At 37.7% G+C, this 16,287-nt stretch overlaps 1 protein-coding gene across 4 annotated transcripts in view; it reads right to left on the minus strand.

Annotated features, from left to right (window-relative positions):
- Nucleotides 1–304: 304 nt before the first annotated feature.
- The window catches only part of ETAA1 (ETAA1 activator of ATR kinase), an 83,871-nt gene continuing 67,888 nt past the window's right edge, over nucleotides 305–16,287 (minus strand). For 2 of the 4 annotated variants that reach the window (XR_014234639.1, XR_014234640.1), the window contains one exon: nucleotides 305–8,961. The gene's annotated coding sequence lies outside the window, so the exon portion shown is untranslated. The remainder of the gene's footprint in view (nucleotides 8,962–16,287) is intronic. The other 2 variants (XR_014234637.1, XR_014234638.1) reach the window with 2 other exon arrangements.

Below are 16,287 nucleotides of genomic sequence, written 5' to 3' on the forward strand. Positions count from 1 at the left end.
TAAGCAATGAGAGGAGCTTTAAAATATGCAGCCGGGATCAATCATCCCACGCTGTACAGCGTTACTTATACTTTGTGGCGTCACCTACATTCCTTGATAAACAATGTCCCATAACATCTGAGCAGACCCATTATTTTCGTCAGCACCCAGACATAAGTGACAAAAATGTCAGTTGATGTTTTATTTACGAATATAAAGCAGTTTCGCGTGGAAGTAGATGTTCTACGACAATGGAGGTTTACGAAGTCCATTTCCCGGCACCAAAAATGATTCACGTTATCCAAGAAAGATATAAAGCCTGCTATTCGTGATGAATTTTAATTGGAATGTTACTCATCATGGGCATGGATTTCTTTCATTTGGAAGGCTGAAGGACAGTTGACTCTCCCCGAAAACAAAGGTGGGTGGTTAAAACAGACATTTTGACATGCAAAAGGCAGAGATACCTTGGAGTTATCCTGGTGTCACCTGCCAAAACAAATACTCAGATGTCTTTTACCGTCATCGTTTTGCATCAGTTACCTGAGAAAGCAATCCCAGCCTTCTGACTCAGAAGGAGAGCAATTCTGCCTTTCTCTACCCTGTGAATGAAAAAAAAAAATGAAATGGGGGTGTCAATTGGGAAAACAACTTGATGGTAGGGAAGAGTTCCCTACTTGGAATTGGCTGTTGAGTTCTACCCAAGAGCCAGCAGGATAGGATATTAAGCAGCAGAGAAGAAAGATCATTGACAATTATAGATTCTCTTCCTTTTGCCAGAAGAGGTCCTAAAATGTGGTCCATCCGTGTTGATTAATGCTAGGTTGTGGGGAAAGGGAACTAGAAATAGGTCAGGAAAAGTGAAGTTAAAGACGGTGAGGTGACTGAAAAGGTTTTAAAAAAAGGACGAGGAAAGGTTAGATATATGAAAACATAGTTTCAGGACCTCACGTCCTTTGAGAAAAGGAAATCACATACCAACCTTTATGTGATTTGGGAAATACTTTGGTCTAGTAAGATTTAAACTAATGCAGTGAACGTCGGTCTCTTGATTGTGGGGATAAACTACCTCTCTTGACTAGGATGAATAGGGTGGCTGTAGCCATCCCTTTTGGACCTCAATATGAAAACATGGATTTGCATCCTGAAATCTTGTCCAGCCTGCTTTGTGGAGGTGGTACAAAGAAGTTAGTACTCTAAAGATATACAAATTGATTACTTCAGTTACCAAAATTGATTTTCCAGAATAGAGTGGAGTATATGGAAATGTATTTTCAAAGGTCATTTAAAATTTGCCCAAAAGACCCACTTGCCCTCAAGTGTAACTCTCCCTTTCCTGCATCTTTGCCTTCATAAGGTATATGGCTCAAAGCACCCAACTGGAATCTGGTAAAACAACAGCCAAATTGCATCGCTCCCAATTTCCTCATAAGCTCACCTCATACGGTTCTTAGTACTGAACCAGGGTTTGCTCCTGTAAGTAAAAGGGTCAGGTCTATTCATGTTTGTTTGTTTGTTTGTCTGTTTGTTTTAATTCAACAGGCGGTATTTGAATTGCGGCTTTTTTTTTCCAGCTGGGCTGCCATGTATGTTTTTACATATGTTGTATATGTTCTATAAACACATGGCTTATTCGCCATTCAAATATGATATACATTTACACAATTATCTACATACCTCTCACACAAATACACGAAAATGCATGGGGACGTTTTGCTCTCCTAAAACCCTTTCAAATTGCTTGAATGATTTTCTTTACATGTTTTCAACTTACCTAACGGCAAGCTTCACTTCATTCTACACTAGTCTGATTAACTTGACAGGACTGGAAACTTGTTCTTCCTGTTCACACTTATTCATCTCTTGGAACGCCCTGTAGGGAAGACGAAGCACCAGAAAGCAGTATTTACCAAATGTCTCAATGCTAAATATGCCCTTTTAGGCTGCCTTGGCACAATAGTGGGGCAGGGAGAAGATCTGACTTTAGGGCAGCCTAAGAAAAATGACATTTCCTAAAACATCACCTATTTAAACAGGTCTTGAAGAAGAAAACTATGTCCATTTTCCTCCAGAGTTTTGCAGTGGGCTCTGGGGGCTCCAGTTTACCCCTACGGTATCTGAAATCTTTGCTAAAGAAATGACAGAGGTATCAGATTTTGCAAGGTAAGCCCTCAGTCTGCAGTTGCGCACATGGAGATAATTTCAGGTTTTTTAAGGACTGCAAATGTAACCTGAAACATATCAGATATTCTGTGAAGGCGTGGGTTGAAATGCAGAACTGATAAACCAGGAAGAAGGGCTTTTCTTTTTTGGTTAACTTTGAAAATTTCCTCAGGGAGCAAACTTCTGATAGGGGGCAAAGATTCTTACAAGGTTAGTACAGGTGGGTAATTAAAAAAAATAAGAGTGAATTTATCTGCATACATTATTTAAATACCTAAAGCATTTCTCTGCTTTAATGATAAATTATGATCAGTAAAATCTGTTGTCTGCCTTCAAGCTAACTAATGGATAGCTAATCAGCAACAGTCCAATCATCCTAGCTAAGGTGGAATAAATACCTCCAAGGAAGCTGCAGCTAATTTTTATGGTTTAAACTCATAAAGATGCTTACATATATTTCTGCATTCTTGTCCTACACATGTGTATATGGATATGCACATACATGTGTGCTCATGCGTGTGTTAAAAACTTATTCCTTGACACCTCCCTGCCCACCAACCACGGCTCTATTCTCCTTGGTATGTTGTAAAAGAAAGATTCTTCCTGCAACTAATTAGTCCTTAAAGAGATCGGCTGATAGATCTCATTGTTAGCAATACATTTTTAATTGTTCATTTTACTCAAGCACCATTTGAACACAAGTCAATTTGCAATTTCATTAGAGAACAGAAAAGGCCTGGGGTCTATTCCTGTTTTTTTCTTTTAAAGAAAAGGATAAAAAGTGGGCAAAATTTCGTAAGGAATGTTAATTAATTTTATGTATCAAGCAAGAATTAATGTGTCCTGTTATTTGAGCAGAAGTCTTCTGCCCAAGATGTGCATTTTGTCATACCCTCCCCTCTAGAGAAACCTCTTTACAAGCTTTGTGGCCAAATACCCTAGCAACTAACAACGAGGAGCTTTGAAGCGACATTCACAGACCATTTGCTTTGATGACATTTGGAGGCTTTTCTCCCCTCATTCCAATTCTATTGTAAGTAGAATACACATGCCGTGCAGCCTTTGAAAACTAATCAATACAGTAAGAATCGTCAGGGTGCAGCTGACTAGTATCACGTCTTTAAACTATTTTTAGCTGACTTGTTGTACACGTTTTTAAGTTAAACCTTATGAAGGGAGTTGGGTGGATTATCCTTACCATATTCACGGGCACCCTAGTGCACCCCGGCTCTTTCTTCCATATTTTAACATCAAAAGCTCATAATCTGTGTAAGTTAACCTTCCATAAAACTAAAATTATATGGTCATCATACATAATCTGATGATTGATTACAGCTGTCAAAAAGGTCACAAATTGTGAATGTTTACTACAGTTGCACCATGAAAATTATTATACATTTTTAAGGAATCCATCCAGAGAAAATAGCTTACATTCATAGGTTGCAGAACTGAAGCATATATGTTTTCTTCGTGACTTTTAGCTCTCTTAAAATCAATGTTAAAACACTTAGGTCTGATTTTTCATTTCAATGTCTTTGTGTAATGCTCCTCAACCATACCTCATCTAATTTAATAAGATGCAAGCTAAGGAAGTACTTAAGTTACTTATCAAGGGTTTCAGATGACACATTATTATTGTATTCGAAAGTCAATATTTGCTAATCATGTTAGTACAGGAACTGTTCCAGGCCTACAATTCTTAAATTGCAGAGATATTTAAGATTAATTAAACCTATCTCCCGTGGTTCTCTCTCTCCACCTCTGTGGAAGGAGTAAATCAATGACATCCTAAGCAAGTCCAGAGAGCCAGAGATCCAAGTCTGAAAGCCACTAACATCTTTAAGCCTCTGTTTGCATCAGTGCCCCAGGTTGAGCTTTGCCACTTCTCCACAGTTTAAGGAATATTTGCATGTTTTGAGAGCAAAGTTCATCAATTCGCTTGACGTAATTAGAGAGGTCTGACCATTCTTGAACACATAACATGGACTCCAATATTTTTTAAGTCAGGAGAAGGCCGAAATAACATATGGCCTGACTTCTTTTTCCTTTTTATATGACAACTTGTGGGTAAATTTGTGGCAAACAAAGTTGCAAGTCATGTGCCCTTTCTCAGGCCAAGCATGATGAGAACAGGTGACTGGGTCCACATCCCTGAAGGGGTTACGCTTGTATGATGCGGTTCCAGTGAACCCCTGACCTCTCACTTATACCCTGGAGCGGAAGCAGCCAACTGTTCAAAGGTCAAAGTCCCCTTTACTTTTAGACAGTAAACCCATTACATCAGAACCATTTCTTTTTTTTTTTTTTTTTAATTTTATTTATTTTGGCCGCGCCTCGCGGCTTGCGGGATGTAATTCCCCGACCAGGGATCGAACCTGTGCCCCATGCAGTGGCAGTGCGGAGTCCTAACCACTGGACCACCAAGGAATTCCCTAGGAAAGTCCATTTTATTTATTTACTTTTTTAACTGACTGCTTTTTAAAATAAATTTATTTTATTTTATTTATTTTTGGCTATGTTGGGTCTTTGTTGTGGTGCGTGGGCTTCTCATTGCGGTGGCCTCTCTTGTTGTGGAGCACAGGCTCTAGGCACGTGGGCTTCAGTAGTTGTGGCTCGCGGGCTCTAGAGTGCAGGCTCAGTAGTTGTGGCATATGGGCTTAGTTGCTCCGTGGCATGTGGGATCTTCCCGGACCAGGGCTCAAACACATGTCCCCTGCATTGGCAGGCGGATTTTCAACCACTGCGCCACCAGGGAAGCCCCCAGAACCATTTCTAATCCAATGTTACATACAGAGCCCAGGACTGGGCTGAGATTAGTGCTAAATAAACATATGAAGTCTTATTAACATGGACTGACTAAGAGAAAACTGGAAAACATAGTACTTCAGTGATGACTTACAGTAGCTGGTAGTTTAGCTCCCTCAGGGAGAAAGACTAATGCATTAACCCAACATGCCACCCAGGATATATTTACATGTAGTTAGTAAAAACAGTAATGCTATGCAAACTGAATATCTGGAACATGAATCAATAGAGATCAGCTAATTAGGTTATAAATGCATTGATTTTATTTTGAATACGTCCTCAAATAGAGTCTGCGAGTAAAGCATTCTGAAATGGGGCTCTTAAACAGAGAGGAGCGACAATCAGATTATTCTCTGCCACTCTCCAATCAATCCAGAAGTGTTAGGTAAAGTACTTTGATGCATATTCTATATAATCAGAATGACACATCCTATTAATATTCCAATTACTGTTGAACTATTAGCAATGCCTGAGTCTGGTGTCTTAGGGCCTCATAGCAGTAATCCGGGAACCTCATGTCATCTTTTGTATTCATTCATTCAATTTAAAATGAGACGATTTTCCCTTTAAAGCTTTTTTATTAAACATTATTTTATGCATGGATTTAACATCCTAATTGATTTAGGTGGACTCTCAGAATGAGTTGCTAACTCCTTCTGTTCTTTTCTTCACTGAAAGAGGTCAGCAGCTGTGATCTTATTTATAAATTTAAATGCCAAATTTTGGCACAATGAGTTATTATTAAAATAATAGTTATTCGTGTTCATAAAAAGTCTCTTTTCACACTGTAAAAACCAGAAGTCCAATAATTTAATAAACTAGTCTAGAGTAAGGATAGGCCAGAGTTGTCAACCTCATCTTAGAACACATAAAATTCATAAAATTGTGGACATGAAAGTGACTTTGGAAAAAACAACGTTTCCACTCTTCAGAATATTTTCCAACCTAAAATTTGCTTCTTTTTACTTTGAAACTCATGTAGGAATACACCAGTTATCATAAATACAGTTCCATAAGCTAAGTGCCAAACTACTGTTGGAAACATCAAACTTGCCATCATATTCATATATGTATAGTCAGACTTTTAGAAGGTTTGCTTTATCTTAAATTGAATTCAGTTAAAAAGGTTTATGTGATGATATGGTGTAGATACACTCTATCTTGAATCATGTAGCTATTACTGGACATGAATATCACGAACTTAGTGTTCAATGCTGGTGCCTTGGCACAGCTTGGGAGAAGTGGAGATGGAAAAAGGTTCATGGATTTGAGAGATGTTTTGGGGGTCAAGTCTAAAAGTTTAATGAACTGAATTTGGGATATAAGTAAAATAGAGGAATCAAGGATACCAGACTTATGGCTTGAGAAATTGGATGTCTGTTTCCAAAGATAGCACATATTGGGGAGGTACAGTTGAGTTTTCGGGGTATTGGTGTAATAAAGTGTTCTCGTTGAACATGGTAAGTTTGAGATGCCCAAGTGCAGATGTCAAGGGTACAGTTGGATATTTAAATCCGAAGCTCAGAAGTAAGGTCTTGACTAAAATGTCAACTTGAGCATTGATGGCATTTAAAACTTTGTAAATGGGTGAGCTCACCCTAGGCACAAATGTAAAGAGAAAAGAGGGGCTAAACCTGAACCTTGCAGAATCAACATTTAGAAGATAGGCAGTAAGTGGCCTTCTGTGTAGGGGTCAGAGACCACATTCCAGAAGACTTGAGCAAATGATCCAAGATGACAGGTCAATTTCTTTCCTCATACCCTAATAAACTGTGCCAAACTGAGATATTTGTGAAGGATTGGGTTTTTGTTCTTGTTTTTTTTTTTTTCTTAAATTAAACTTCCAATATAAAAAGCTAAGCAATTGATTTGAAAATGAGTATAATAAAAGGAAAGAAGAAAAAGAGGCCTAGGGACATGGTAACCACAGTCCTGAATGAGGACATTTGCAGTTGCCGTTCCTTTGGTCTGGGACCCTCCGCCCTCAGAGAGCCATCTGGCTTACGCCCTCATGTTCTTCTGGTGTCTGTGCAAATGTCACCCATTCAGTGAAGGCTTCACTGACCACCTTATCTAAAACATTAACACCGATCCCATCCTTATCACTATGTCTCCCTCTTCCTCTGCTTTATTTTTCTCCATAGAACTTATCACCATGTGGCATATATGTCTACATATTCATTTGCTCATTTTCTGTCTCCTCTCACTAAAACCTAAGCCCTACAAGGGCAAGCATTTTGTCTGTTTTCACTGCTGTGACCACAACACACCCCAAAATGCTTGACACATAGTAGGTGCTCAATAGATTTTTTTTTAAATAAATGAATAAAAGAATGAACCAGCAAAAGAGATAAAAGGGAGCAGCCAAAGAAGTAGGAAGAAAATGTGGAGGTGTCTCAGAAGCTAAAAGAAAAAAGGTGTTTGAAAAAGGAGTACCTAGAAAAAAAAAAAAAAAAAAAAAAAAAAGGAGTACCTATGCTCAAACAAGGTGAATGCTGCTGAAGGGTCCAGGAAGATAATGAAGCAACAAGTATGTCAGATTTGGCATCGCGAGAGTAACTGCAGATGTTGAAGAGAGTGATTTCAGTGTAGTGGTGGGGGCAGAAGTCAGAATGATTAGGGCTGAGGAGAGACTAGGAGGTAAGGAAGTGGAAATTAAGTAAGTAGGTAACTAGACTAAAGAGTTTTGCTTCGAAGGAAAGTGCTGATATAAGGCAGTTAAGAAAGAGGACTATGAGATCAAGAGAGGGTGCATTAATACTTTTTGCTTTGGCTTTTTAAAGTGGCGTACCCGTCATCCCCTGCCACAATAATGCTGCTCAACAAACAACCCTACAACCTTAGTGGCATTCGACAAAACACATTTTTTTGCTTCTCTGTCTGGAGCGGTGAGGTAGGTGGCTTGGCTTCATGTCTGGATTTGGGATGGCTGTAGGCTGATCTAGGCTGGCCTCAGCTGGGATGACTCAAGTATGTTCCACATGTCTCTCATCCACCAGCAGGTGACTCTAGACATGTTCTCATCGTGACAGCTGAGGCACAGAAATGGAAACAGGAAAGTCCTCTTGAATCCTATGTTCAAAACAGGCACACTGTCACTTTCTCTTCATTCTGTTGACTAAAGCAAGTCAAGAGGCCAGCTAGATCCAAAGGGGAGGTATTCCAGTTACTATTGCTATGAAACAAACTACCCCCAAACTTAGCTACATAAAATTACCATTTTATTATCCTTACAGTTTCTCTGGGTCAAGAGTTCAGAGAGGGCACAGTAGGGTTGGCTTGCCTCTGCCGCTTGATGTCTGGTGCCTCAGTTGGTAAGATACAAATGCCAGGGACTGAAATCATGTGAAGGCATCTTTACTTATGTTTGACAGTGATGTCGGTGGTCAACTAGGACTGCAGCTGGAGCTGTTGGCTGGAATGCAGCACGTGGTTTCTCCATGTGGGCTAGGCTCTCTCACAGCATGACAGAATAAGCGGATTTCTTCCATGGAAGTTATGAGATCTGAAGGCTGGTGTCCCAGTGTACAAGGCATAAGCTATGTCTCCTTTTATTACCTAGCCTCAGAAGTCATGCAGTGTCACTTCTGACATATTCAACTGGTTACAAACCAATTCTCAAGCCTTCCCCAGATTCAAGGAGAGAGGAATTATACTCCACCGCTTAATGGGAGAGTGGTAAATTCAGGAGATGGGTACAGGCACATTTATGAATGTGGGAGTGGGGAGAAGAGAGATACAGTAGTTTACTTTCTAATATCTCCTTGGGAAATGTAATCCTAGTTGTACATCACTGGGTGTTGCTTGTCCCTGTCTACTCTTTCTACCTGAGAGTAGCCAACATAGGCTAGAAGGCTCTTTACCCTGATAGAAAAGAAAAAGTACTTTTAACACAAGACTGGAGCCTCCAGGATAAAGAGTTTGTCCAAACTGACTCCACCTAGTTGGTTTTGCAGTTAAGTTCCTGAAGATTCTTGGGCATGGCTGCTGTGAAAGTTTCTTTACATTTAAAAGCTGTAACAAAGAAAATATAAATGCAAGTCTCAACAAGCATGTATTATAGGGGTTGGTTCTAGATATTTGACTCAGTGAGACCCAGGGCCTTCTCCTGAGACATTTCTAGGGTGGCTTTGGTGTCCAGAAACTCCAGTATAATAATGCCTCACAGACCATACTGACTGTAGATTAACTTAAAACATACCATTATTTCAACAAATTGCATTTTGGATATGCTAAAGCTAAGAAGCTAGGGAATAAATGACACTTTTAAAAGTAAATTTTGCCTTTTTTTATGGGTTTTCTGAGCTAAAGCATTGAAAATAAGTCAACATCTGTTGTAAATTTATACTATAAATTTATGTTCTCTAAAACCATATACAACTATATACAATACAATAAATATATACAATGAATTATATGTATATATATTATATATTGACATACAATATATCTAAAAACAATTTGCTGATTTTTAGAAGAGAAAGTTTTAATTCTTTTGTGTTACATATTGGTTATAAATTTAAAAATCTATGCTGAATTATTGACAAAATATACAATTTGAAGAAGATGGGATTTTTTGTAAGTAAAGAGGAATATCTGTATAAATATCATCAAGTATTATCAATATTTATAAAGTATTTTGTAGCTTAAATTTTTTTTGAATGATTCTTGGTATAGCCCTCTTTGGTATGTAAGGCAGGCATTATTGTCTTATAGTCATTTTACAGATGTAAAAGCTGAGGATTACAATATTTAAATGACCTAGTTTCACAAAGTAAGAAAATGGTAGAGCTAGAATCTGAACCTTGTTTCTATTGTACCCCACTAAATGGATTATGTATGTTTATAAACATATGCCTAAATTTACACATGTTTATATACACATATGCAATCATAGAGGTCAATTTTATGTAATCCGTAGTCACATATCTAATTGTGTATATGTCTATAGAAATGAATATGCTAGTAATTATTTAGATTTTAAGCAAAATCACTCATATTTTTAATAGTTACAAATGTATACTTATACTTATTTTCCATCTTCCTATCAAACTTCCATTTGATATCTGAAAATATGTTTGCATCCAGTACACACATTGATTAAAAAAATATTTAAAAGCTGATAGCTACTAAAGATGTCTTTAGATTTTTGAAAGCTGAGCAAACATAGAACTTCAGTGTTTAAACTTGGCATTTTACCTACTCTCTTTTTGGAGTTAAAGGGATTCAGCAGTTAAAATTCCATGAAAATTTATGAGGAAGAGCCAAGACAGAGAAAATAGAGTTTACACATAATCCACCCTTGACCTCAACAAAGCTTTTGATAAAGTGCAACAGGTAAGACTTTGTGCATAGACTTGAGGGCAAAGAATTTAGGGAAAAAACCAAATGGCCAGGAGTTTATGATAAAGCATATGTGTGTGTAAGTGAAAAGGAGATGATAGATGTAGGCGAAGCAGAGAGGGTCTCCAGGATTAGTTACTTTCCAATACTGATCCAGTAGAAATAATTGGCAAAGAGGAAAGAGAGTCAAAAATACCAAACTATAAAACCTCAGGCCTAAATCCACAAAAGGCAAATACATATATATTTTAACCCTAAGACTTTGCTATCTGAGGAGTAAAGTTAAAAAAGAAAGGAGTTCCAGTATACATTAGTGTCTCAAACTCATAACAAAATCTCATGTACCTGTGACTCATTGTACCTCCAGGATTCTAAGAAGCTATTCTTTGTAAGACAAAGGACAAAGGAAGATTTAGTAACAGTCTTTTGGGGGAAAAACACCACATTAAATGTGCATGATAAATTGAGAACATATTCTAGTTGCAGAAATGTGAAAATGTGAGGGTGGGGAAGTAATCTTAAAATTGAGGAAATAAGGTAAATATTTGACTCGAACCACTTAGATTAAGAGAAAGATGTATTTAGTGAATAGCACTCAAATGATAACAAGGATTAACAAAGAGCAGAACTCTCAGTGAGGCACAATTAAACCAGCAGTTAAATAATCTAGCAAACAAGTGCTTAAACAAGCAAACAATCACAGGCTGCCCAGTCACCGCTCAGTGCACAGAGCCATGAGTCACAGAAGTTATTTCAGCATCACTGAAGGGAAAAGCCATGTTGTGCTCAATTCTGGTTGACTTATTACAAATAAGGATATCAGAGAAAATAAGAAGTGTACGGCAGAAGGTAGATAAAGTTATTCAGTGATTCAAAGAAATTAATTATAGAAGAAAAGCACAAAAACTAGGTGTGTTGTGATGACCTCATTGAGGGAAGCAAGGATGACAGGCCTTGCAAGGGTGGATTCCCTGAAGGGATCTGCATTTATAACAACTAAAAAGGGAAGCATCAAATCCCCAAGAGAGCCCAGCATGAGCAAAATTTAATTGATATCTCTCAGCCATTCCCTGATATTAGTTAATACTGGAAAGAAAGGGTTCTGAGAAGTGATTAAGATGAACGCCAACAGTCCAAATAGGGACCTGATTAAGAATTCAGAGGGAGAAAAATAAACTCTTATGAAGGTACATCTTTTAAAATTGTTCTTCATCTGGACTTTTGATGACCCTGAATGAACACTTAACTTAGGGGAAAAAAATGCACACCTGTATTGTCTGGAACTGGCATGTGAATACAGGCTCTCAGTAGACTTTATCTCTAAGTTTTAACATCAGGCAAGTTATTTTTCTTTGTGTATCCTTGGGATTAAAATATTACATGAAATGACAAGACCTAAGGAGTTTGTCATAGCTGCTGTTCAGACACCACACTTTGGCTGTCATACACCACACTTTATGACTCTCAGAATCAGCCCCAACATAACCTTTGAGATTAGACCTGTGTGAGATCCTTCAGGTGCTTGTGCCCTCTCTTATTTAAGTCATTTGTATCTGGATCACAGTGATTTCAGCTTAGAGTGAAGGAGAACAGAAGAGGAAAAAGTGCTCAAACTTTATAAATCCAGAATAAAAATGAACAATAGCTAAAGGAAACACTCTTTTGATGTAAAAAGTTGATCAGGACATCTCTTCAGAATATTTCTACACTAGCCTTGGCATTCAAGAGGCAGACTTGGATTCTATTAAAAAGAACCCTCGAGAAGGCCCAGAAGTATCTAGAAAATAACAAATGAAACCTGAATGCCCTAAGCCATTCTGCAATGGCAGGTAAGGTCACATTAACAGAAATGGCCAATATTCTTGGAGTTAGAAAGGCCTTTCTTAAACAATATTACACCCAGAAACTTTTATGAGAGGGATGCATATTCTATTTCCTAAAAATGTTAAACTTTTGTATAACCAAAGGCAATATTAACAGAGAGAAAAATGACAAAATGCTAAAATACAGTTTAAACCTGTACAGAAAGTTATTATCTTAATATAAAAGGCTACTATCTTAATATATAGAAGCTCTTGCAAATCAACAGATTGATAATTGGGAGAGAAAATGAAAAAGTGATAGAGACAAAACAGATTTTCAAATACTAATCAAAGCAATGCAAAGTGAAATAATATGTTTTGCCTCTCATAATAATCAACTGTTAGTAATCTGAACTGAGCAGGGTGTGGGGGAAATAGTGAACTCTCTTAAGTGAGATGAGATTTTTTTTTTTTTTTTTTAAAGGAAGAGCCTCAATTAACCATTTTTTTTTTAAAGTACATTTTTTTTTATTAATTAATTTATTTATATTTATTTTTGACTGTGTTGGGTCTTCACTTCTGTGCGAGGGCTCTCTCCAGCTGCGGCAAGTGGGGGCCACTCTTCATCGCGGTGCGCGGGCCTCTCACCATCGCGGCCTCTCCCGTTGCGGAGCACAGGCTCCAGACGCGCAGGCTCAGTAGCTGTGGCTCACGGGCCTAGTTGCCCCGCGGCATGCGGGATCCTCCCAGACCAGGGCTCGAACCCGTGTCCCCTGCCTTGGCAGGCAGATTCTCAACCACTGCGCCACCAGGGAAGCCCGATGAGATTTTAAATTGGAAAATTTCTAGGGACAATTTAATAAGATAAATAAAAATTTTAAATGTATACATTTTTTGCCTCAGCAATTTTATTCCTAGGAATATATTCCAACGAAATAACTGACCAAGTACACAAAGATTGTGTGTATGTATGTAGGGATTTTATAGTAATGAAATAATACAGAAAGAAAATAACCTTAATGTTTATCAGTGAAGTTTGGTTAAAGTATGGAAGAGTTATAAAATGGAATACTGTAAAGGCTTCAAAAGCATAAAGTGATTATTATGTAGAGTTTTTTCCAGAATGCAAGAATGGTTGAACACGAGGAAACAGAGTAATATAATTTCTTAAATGAAATTATATATGAAAGATTTCATTATATATGAAAGATCATATGAGTATATCTATAAATGTTTGTTATAGACTGAATAATGTCTCCCCAAAGGAAATTCAGGCAATGTGACCATGGAGACAGATTAGAATGATGAAGCCAAAAGCCAAGGAATGCCACTAGCCACCAGAAGCTAGAAGAGACAAGGAATGGATTCTCCCCTAGAGATTTCGCAGGAACGTGAGCCTGTAGATATCTTGATTGCGGTTCTCGTGAAAATGCTTTTGGACTTCTGGCCTCCAGAACTGTACAGAATAAATTTCTGTTTTTTTAAGTCACTAAGTTTCTGTAATCTGTTACAGCAGGCACAGGAAACCAATATAGCTTTGGTACCGAGAATGGGATGCTGCTGTTAGCACACGCATAAAAATGTGGAAGTGGCTTTGGAATTGAGGAATGAGTAGAGGCTGGAAGAATTTTGAGATGTATGACAGAAAAAGCCTAGATTGCCTTAAATAAACTGTTGGTAGAAAAATGGGTATTAAATATGCTGCTGGTGAGGGCTGAGAAGGAAGAGATGAGCATGATAGAGAAAACCTATATTGTTTTAGAGAATCCATGTAGTGTCATAAAGAAATTGTTGGCAGAATTATGAATGTTAAAGTTGCTGCTGGTGAGGGCTCAGAAGGAAAGTGGAGGAAAGGGGATTCTCGCTGTATAGTGGCAGGCAGGAAATCTAGCTGAATTGTATTCTACAAGGTTGTATGAAAAAGAGAATTTGCTTAGCTGAGATTTCCAAGCAAAATGTTGAAAGTTCAGCCTGGTTTCTTCTTGCTGTTTGTAGTAAAATGAGTGAAACGAGATAAATTGAGGGAAAATCTGTTAAGTAAAAGGGAACCAGGACTTGATGATTTTGGAAACTCTTAGCCTATCCAGACTGCAAAAACATCAGAATCAGGAGATTCACTGTTAGGAAAATGTGCTCTGGAAAGAAGGCCAAGGGTATAGCTGGAGAAGCTTTTGAGGAAGTGATTAGGTGTATGTGACTCATGGATACCCTCAGCCATGTCAGTAGAAGTGAGGATAGACATGGGGTGATTCCAGAAAAGGTATTTGGAAGACTATTTTGTCTAATGGTGTGAATTTTGTAATATATATGGGAGACTCAAAAAGTTTTTTAAAGTGTTACACCAAAACTGACAGTTGTTGCACAGACACTGCCAGTTTAGACCAAAAGGGGCAAAGAAAGGATAAATAAAATTAAGTAAGGCTAATTGGACTCCCCAAATGCTACAAGTAAGAAACAGAATGATAAAACTACTGAGGTGCAAACATGTGCTACCCTTCAAGATAAAGGAAGAATGACTCAGAGGGCAGAGCCTTAGGTCTAAAGGGTGAAGCCATGGAAATGTATATAATTTTATATGCATGTATTTTTACATAAATGGCGTTGATCTCATTCTATTTTTTTTTTTTTTTTTTTAGTCAACTAAATAAAGTTGACATATGTATCTAATCTGTTGCTCCCATCGCCTAATCCTTCCAGTGGGTACTCTTGCATATGTCCCTTGTGATGGCAGATTAGTCCTCTATGGTAGCACAAGGTAGGTTGTAATTCCTGACCTCCTTGTAGTCAGATGGACCATATACCTAGTTCTGGCCAATGAATTGTATGAAGAGTGACATGTGTCACTTGTGGGCTAGAGCATTTAATTGCCCATTCAGGAATCCCCAAAACATGCTTTTTCCCTCTGGTACAGGGATGAGCAATGTTCGAAACAGGATGGCTTTATCAACATGGGTCTCGAAGAGACTAGGTGAGTAAAGAGGTCTCTGCCAATGTGTGATGGACATACAGTAAGAACAAGAAATGAACTTGAACTGTTTCAACCACTGAGATTTTGGGATTCTATGTCTCACAGCTAAACTGAGCTTATCCTGATAGATATATCTTCTAAGACACTGTATGAGAATCCACCTGGGATAGATACTCAGGAGCAGAATTGGCATGTATATATCTAACTTGACTAAGTACTTACACAGCTCTCCAGGATGGCTGCCCCAGTTTATACTCCCTATATGCCCCATCCCTGCCAACATTTGGCATTTTCCAGCTTCTAATTCTGGTGAGAGTAATTGGTATAAATGCATAATTCATTGTTTATTTATTTGTGTTTCCCTGATAAAAATTAATTTAAGTAATTATTATGCTCATAATAATTTTGGGGGAGATTTTATTGTCTATAAATTTTTTTGTTCATATCTCTTGTCCACAGTTACACAGTTGTGTTTTTCTTGTTGATTTGTAGGAGTTCCTTTTATTTTATAAGCTAATAATCCCTTATCAGTTAGGAATTACAAGTGCCTTCTCATATTCTGCCATTTATCTACTTACTCTTTCCATGACGACCTTAATTGAACAGAAATCCTTAATTCTGATGTAATTAGGTGCATTGATTTTCTGCCTCATCTTTCACACTTTAGAAATTTTGCTTAAGAAATCCTTTCCCACTATTAGGTTAAAAACACATTTTTATATACCCCATTCTAAAGGCTGGAATGCTAAAATGTTGAAATGTTAAATGTTTGAATGATGATTTCTGGTAGTCTTGTTTTTCTTTCCAATATTTATTGAGCACTCATTCTATGCCAGGTATGGTGCAAAGTGTTTATTTAATTCTTACAGCATTATTTTGAGGAAGATACCATTAGAAACTCCATTTTACAGAGAAGCAAATTGAGCCTCAGAGAGGCCATGTAAATTTCCCAAGGTCTGTATAGCTAATAAGCGACAGAACTTGGATTCCAATTAGGTGGTCTGACCTCAAAATGTCATTGTTCATAGACACAAAGTAGTATGAGTTTGAGGTTCAATTGATTGACATCTATTTATTGAGTATCTATGTGTGTGTGTCACACACCAAGCAAGTCCTGCCGTTCCTTGGGAAAGGTAATCATTTGTTAGATGTATCTATGTGGTAGATTTATTTTAAATATTTTAATTATGTATATATATAATTATATACATATATATATGGAAATGG

Source organism: Balaenoptera borealis (genome assembly GCF_965194805.1).
Source record: "Balaenoptera borealis genome assembly, chromosome: 15".
Taxonomy (NCBI): Eukaryota; Metazoa; Chordata; class Mammalia; order Artiodactyla; family Balaenopteridae; genus Balaenoptera; species Balaenoptera borealis.